We start from the raw sequence: 6,000 nt of genomic DNA on the forward strand, positions 1-6,000 counted from the left end.
CCATTTCCCCCAACTCCCTTCTCCTCTCCATCTCCTAGTGTCCTCCGTGTTATCTCAAGAGGATCTATTGACTTAGGTTTGTTCTAATGATGTGAAAAGGTCAGTAGATTGGGAGAATGTCTTAGGAAGCTGACGTCATACCTTTAAGAACTAGCCAGAAAGAAAAGTTTCAGCTTCTCCCATCTTTCAGGACTAACCTCCACCCTCCTGTTCTCTAGACAACCCGGTGTCCTCAAAAGTCGGGGCGAGCAGGTCCTCCTTCCCAGGATCCTGTGGGCAGACTTGACTTTCGTGAGCTTTAAGGGGTCCAGGAGGAGGGAACCATCAGGCCGTCTCCTTAGTGCCTCTCTGTTCTCGCAGGTAACAGAGCCCTTGGACTCCTCAGATGCCCTCTTGGGAGTGGCATTGCCAAGGAGGAACAAACAGGTTAATTAAAAGCAAATCTTGTGGGGCGCCTGGGTGGCTCAGTGGATTGGGCCGCTGCCTTCGGCTCAGGTCATGGTCTCAGGGTCCTGGGATCGAGCCCCACGTCGGGCTCTCTGCTCTGCAGGGAGCCTGCTTCCTCCTCTCTCTCTGCCTGCCTCTCTGCCTGCTTGTGACCTCTCTCTCTGTCAAATAGATAAATAAAATCTTTAAAAAAAAAAAAAAAAAAAAAAAAAAAAAGCAAATCTTGTAAAAGGTAATTGTTTCTTTGATTGTAATCACTGATCTGGTGCGGAGAGCGGGATGAGGGGAGAGGCCTTCATTTAGGTTAGCAGCTCGACTTTAAGCTCCTTAAAAGGAATGAATTTGGAAGTACAAGGGAGATTGAGTTCCCCAACGCTGGGGTTCCTCCTTGAAGAACAACAAACCGTGACCATCTCTCGGTGAGTCACAGAGTGGGGCGCTGGGGCAAGTCCTCTGGACACCCTTACGTTTATTCTCACCAGTTCTTCTGAACAAATCATCTGACTCTTCCCAGGAGGCTGTGGCCTCTCTGGGGGGGAAAGTGGGTCAATCTTGACCTTTGCGTTTTTAGAGTATTCACAGGTCCTTGACATGTAAATCTTTGTTGAGGGAGTAAGTTGAAGAAGGAAGGAGACAGGCTCGTTTGGGTCAGTTAAGGTCAAGGATAGAGGCCCTTGCTGGTTCCACGCAGAAGTGAGACGCAGGCAGTGGCCTTCATGAAGCCATCTGCACTACGTCGGAAAAGGAGTGGTGGTCCTCACCGTGCCACGGAACATGTCACCCAGGCCCGCTCTCCCATCTTACCTCTGCAGCTCACTTTCCTACCCTTGCTGACTCCCAAGTTCAGGGCTGGCGAAGGTAGGTAAACAGAGGGGACATGAAGTAATAACCTCGCTCACCACACAGTGCTCCCAGGCTCTAGGGAATGTCTGCTCGGAGAATCTCGTTCTTCCCACTGCCCAGCCTCTGCCCATGATTCAGGGGCGGCCTCCCAACCTTCTGAGACATCTGGACTCCTTGACATCTGGATCTAAAAAAGCAAAGCACAGCAGAGACCACGTGTCTCCTCAGCCAACTCAAGGCTCGTTTATTGGGGGGAGGGGCTTCCATTTTTCCCCCTGAGAGGAGTCAAACGTTCTCTTAAGTAACGCACACTGAAAACAATCTTTCTGAAAGGGGAATTTGTCTACCCACGGCAGGATTAGCTCTTGGAAGTACATCATTTTTACGAGAGAAATGCATGTGACATGCGTTCCCAACAGTGATTTTTCCCCCAAGGAGGCTAAAATTGATTCTCAGGGTGGGGAGTGAAAAAAAATCTTAGCTCTTGCAATGGTTTGTGGACTTTTAAAGGGTCATAGTGCATAAACAGACACTCAGATGCTAAAATGTCTTGCGGAGGGACATTTAGGAGAAGCCTAAAAAGGCTCCTTTGGGGGAGGGGTGATGATGGAAAACGGGGACACGGGTTGATATTAACGGAGGTCATTCTAGTCACCATGTTTCGAGGCCCAGCTCACGTGGAGGCTTCTCTAGGATGCTTTCCTTCCCTCTCCAGTCTGCGGTGAGCTCTTCTGAATCCGCCGGAAGGCCCCTGAAGGAGATGGGAGGAGTGCATTCGAGTGAGGGCCTGTGGGGCAGAGTCCTGCCTGCTGCAGGACCGCCATGGGCTGTTGCACAGGTGCACTCCCCCGCGGCTCTAGGACAAGTGCAGAGGCAGGAGTTTGTGGAGCCTCCGGCCAACATCAACCCAGCCAGAAGCAGCGGGATCCTAAGTTGTGATCGGGGGCGGACAGCAGCTTATGAAAACTCACCAGGGCCTTCACCACGAAGCACCTTTGGTGTTTTCATTTCTTTCACGTTGGTCTGTTGGCTGACTTCAACAAAGAGCACTGGAACACTCTTTCATTTGATTTGAAGTATAAAAATCAGGAAACAAAGTCTGATGCCTAATCTTGTCTTGATGAGGTTATGTTCTTCTAGATGACTTGCCTGATGGCTGGTCGTCAGCTTCCTACCACTGCCGGATTTCCACATCATCAGCAATTCGATCAAGTTCATCACTCTGTTCTCTGACCCCAGTAACGAGGAATCAGGGCTAACCAAGGCTATTAAAAAAAAAAGGGAGGGTGTGATATGCAGAATCAAAGAAATGAAAAGCTTGTTTATCCATATCAGATCCGTGTATCTGAGAAACGGACCCATCATGGACAAAATCTCCTGACCAAGGAGAAAGAGGGCCGTCAGGAATTAAAGGAAGCCTGGCCCAGCCTCCAGCCGTGAGTGAGTGTAGCCAGAGCGTCAGCCGGGTCTGCTTCCCGCGGCAGCCGTCATCATGCCTGATCCACCAGCCAGTTCCCAGGAATTTGAAAGGAAAATGACACTGTTTGGGGGTTATGAGAAAGACAGTGGACAGACATCTCACTTTACACAGGGAGCACTTCTTCTTCTTCTTCTTTTTTTTTTAAAGATTTTATTTATTTATTAGAGAGAGAGCACAAGAGGGGAAAAGGTCAGAGGGAGAAGCAGACTCCCCGTTGGTCCTGAAACTCCGGGATCATGACCTGAGCCAAAGGCAGTGGCTTAACCAACTGAGCCACCCAGGCGCCCCCAAGCAGCACCTCTCAACCGATCCATCCCAGAGCACTCTGCTAGGGACAGTTGCTGGAATATAGTTGACTTCATATATCTGATTTTAACAGAATGCAAAAAAACTTGTTATAATTACTCATCCCTTTATTTTTATTTTTACAAAATTTTAAAATTAAAAAAAAATTTTTTTTTGCTTTCAGATGATCCCTTTTATTTAGAAATCTGCCACCTCTTTGTTTTGATCAAAAGTCATACAGCTTTTCTGCCGCTTATTAAAAAGAAATCCTACCTAAAATATATTTTTGATTTTTAAATAACAAGTATATTGCCAGCTTGCAGAGATGTGGGGAGTGGGTGTATTGTATAACAGCTTTCATCCTCATTTCTCTTACAAACCCTGCCACTGCCTTCGGTGTCTTCACGCTCCCTCTTGCTGAAGCTGCCAAGTCTCAATCTCAGCATTTAATTGATGTATTATCCATTCCATTGTTTCTTGGCCTTTATTGGCATTTGAAGGTACCATGCTTGCCGTCAGTCCTTCAAGATAACTGCTAAGACTGACTCCTTCCACAGTGATCACAGCTTCTTGAGTCAAAATGGTTTTTTCTGGGTCCTGAGGGTGTGGTTTGTGTATAAATTGCAGAAACCGTATTTGTAAGTGAAATATTAGTGGGTTTAAGTTCCATCGTTTTCTCTGCAGGATCAAGTACAGAGTGTTCTTGCACAAATGTTTCAGTTCTTGCTGCGAGATGAGATTTCACAATGGAAGGCAGCCCCCACTCTGTGCTGAGAAGTCTTTGGCTGTACATCTTTCCCAAGTGATCTATATGTCTGTCCAGTACATCACCTCCAACCACACTTGGGTCCATGGGGTTTGGGTCTTTCTGCATCGCAGCTGTAATAGTTTCCAATGAGTTTCCAACTCAAAGACCTGGTCTGAAGTCCAGAACTTCATGGTGCCGGCCACTTGCACAATGTCCCTGGTGTTCACTTTTATTCTTTCTTCTAAAGATTTATTTTATTTATCTGAGAGACAGAAAGAACATGAGTGAGAGGACGGAAGGAGGGAGAGAATCTCAAGCAGACCAACTGAGCACAGAGCCCAACATGGACCTGATCCCACAACCCCGGGATCATGACCCTAGCCTAAAATTTTTTATTATTTTTTTTTTTAATTTTTTTTTTTAAATTTATTTGACAGAGAGAAATCACAACTAGGCAGAGAGGCAGGCAGAGAGAGAGGAGGAAGCAGGCTCCCCGCAGAGCAGAGAGCCCGATGTGGGGCTTGATCCCAGGACTCTGGGATCATGACCCGAGCTGAAGGCAGAGGCTTTAACCCACTGAGCCACCCAGGCGCCCCTTTTATTATTTTTTTTAAAAAGATTTTATTTATTTATTTGACAGAGAGAGACACAGCAAGAGAGGAAACACAAGCAGGGGCAGGGAGAGGGAGAAGCAGGCTTCCTGCTGATCAAGGAGCCAGATGTGGGGCTCAATCCCAGGACTGTGGGATCATGACCCAAGCTGAAGGCAGATGCTTAACGACTGAGCCACTCAGGCTCCCCTTCTTGTCTTCTGTAGATGATTAACACAGTATCTAGTGTATGTTTTAAAAATTCATTTAACAGTACAGTATTTTAATAATGGGGGGAATGGGCAAAATGAGTGAGGGGGAGCGGGAGATCTAGGCTCCAGTCATGGGATGAATGAGTCACGGGATGAAAGGACGACAGAGAGTGTAGTCAGCCGTATTGTAATAGTGTTGTATGGTGACAGGTGGCGGCCACACTTGCGGGGAGCAGAGCATAACAAAAAAAATTTAAAAAATATGTTATTTAATTTCTAAAACATAAAACATCTTTAAGAACAAAAAATGGATTTGACTTACAAATCTCCTTGAATATGTATGAAACTAAACTAATAAAAATCACTGGCGAGGTTGAGAGGCACACGCACACACACGCACAGAAGACAAAGCGTCATTTGATATGGTAGCGAACAAATGATTCCCTTAAAGAAAACGGCTAAAGTTCACCAAAAGCAATGGAATCCTCATGGTATTGAAACAAATCAAGGCTTTTGGCACAATGCTAATTTGCATAAATGTGCATCACCACCCCCCCAACCCCGCAAGGCTAACTCCGAGAAGGATGTTTGGCTTTCTGAATGGGCTAAACAAATCTGTTGCCTATTTCATATTTGCCCGATATGTCCTTTCTTCATTATTTGATTTCTAAATGACCCATTTTATATGGACTCACGGTAGGCACGACAAGACCGTCGTTGAAGGTCTTGGTCCCAGGTCATTGCCTGGGGGCCTCGCAGGGACTGAAGCCGTCCTCGGTGCGGCCGCAACCCTTCGCGCAGCAGCTCACAGACCAGGGGTGATGCGTGATGCTCGGATATCAGTAAAGCACTGTACGCAGAAGCCCCGAGACCCACGTGAATAAGCGTGAGCCACCGGAACGGACCTTTCAGTGGAATCCTACAGATACAGACCTGTTCCACAACTGCCTGCAGATCCGCCCGGAGAGCCCGTTGTTCCGCTCCATATATGGTGGCCGGGAGCTCTGGTGACTCCTGCTAATTCAGAGAGCCTGCAGGAGAGAAGGCTGTGGTAAGGGGATGCCCATCCCAGGAGAGAAGGCTGTGCTCGGCCTGGTGTAGCGGGAGCCATCCGAGCCTGGGAATCCGCAGACCGGGCTCTAGGGAGGTCACCAAGAACTAGCTCTCTGATCTCCCGCAAGCCATTTAACTTCCTTCGATCTCATTTTCTTGGACCAGACTGAGACATTTGGATTAGATCTCCAAAACGGAACTCTTGAAAATCCCGTTATCCCTTTCTCTCCTTCTGAGAAAGCAAAACAGCGAGCAACCAGCTACCCGTCTATAGGGTGACAGGTGTCCTTTAACACAGCTGCCTGGTGCATCGCTGTCCTTGGAGCCCAGGTAGGCCAGCAT

The 6,000-nt window shown here is 47.5% G+C and overlaps 1 pseudogene; it reads right to left on the minus strand.

Moving 5' to 3' along the window:
• LOC123939315 overlaps positions 1 to 3,994 on the minus strand; it is a 167,063-nt pseudogene extending 163,069 nt beyond the window's left edge.
• Positions 3,995 to 6,000: the final 2,006 nt, after the last annotated feature.

This window comes from Meles meles, chromosome 3 (assembly GCF_922984935.1).
Source record: "Meles meles chromosome 3, mMelMel3.1 paternal haplotype, whole genome shotgun sequence".
In the NCBI taxonomy this organism is placed as follows: Eukaryota; Metazoa; Chordata; class Mammalia; order Carnivora; family Mustelidae; genus Meles; species Meles meles.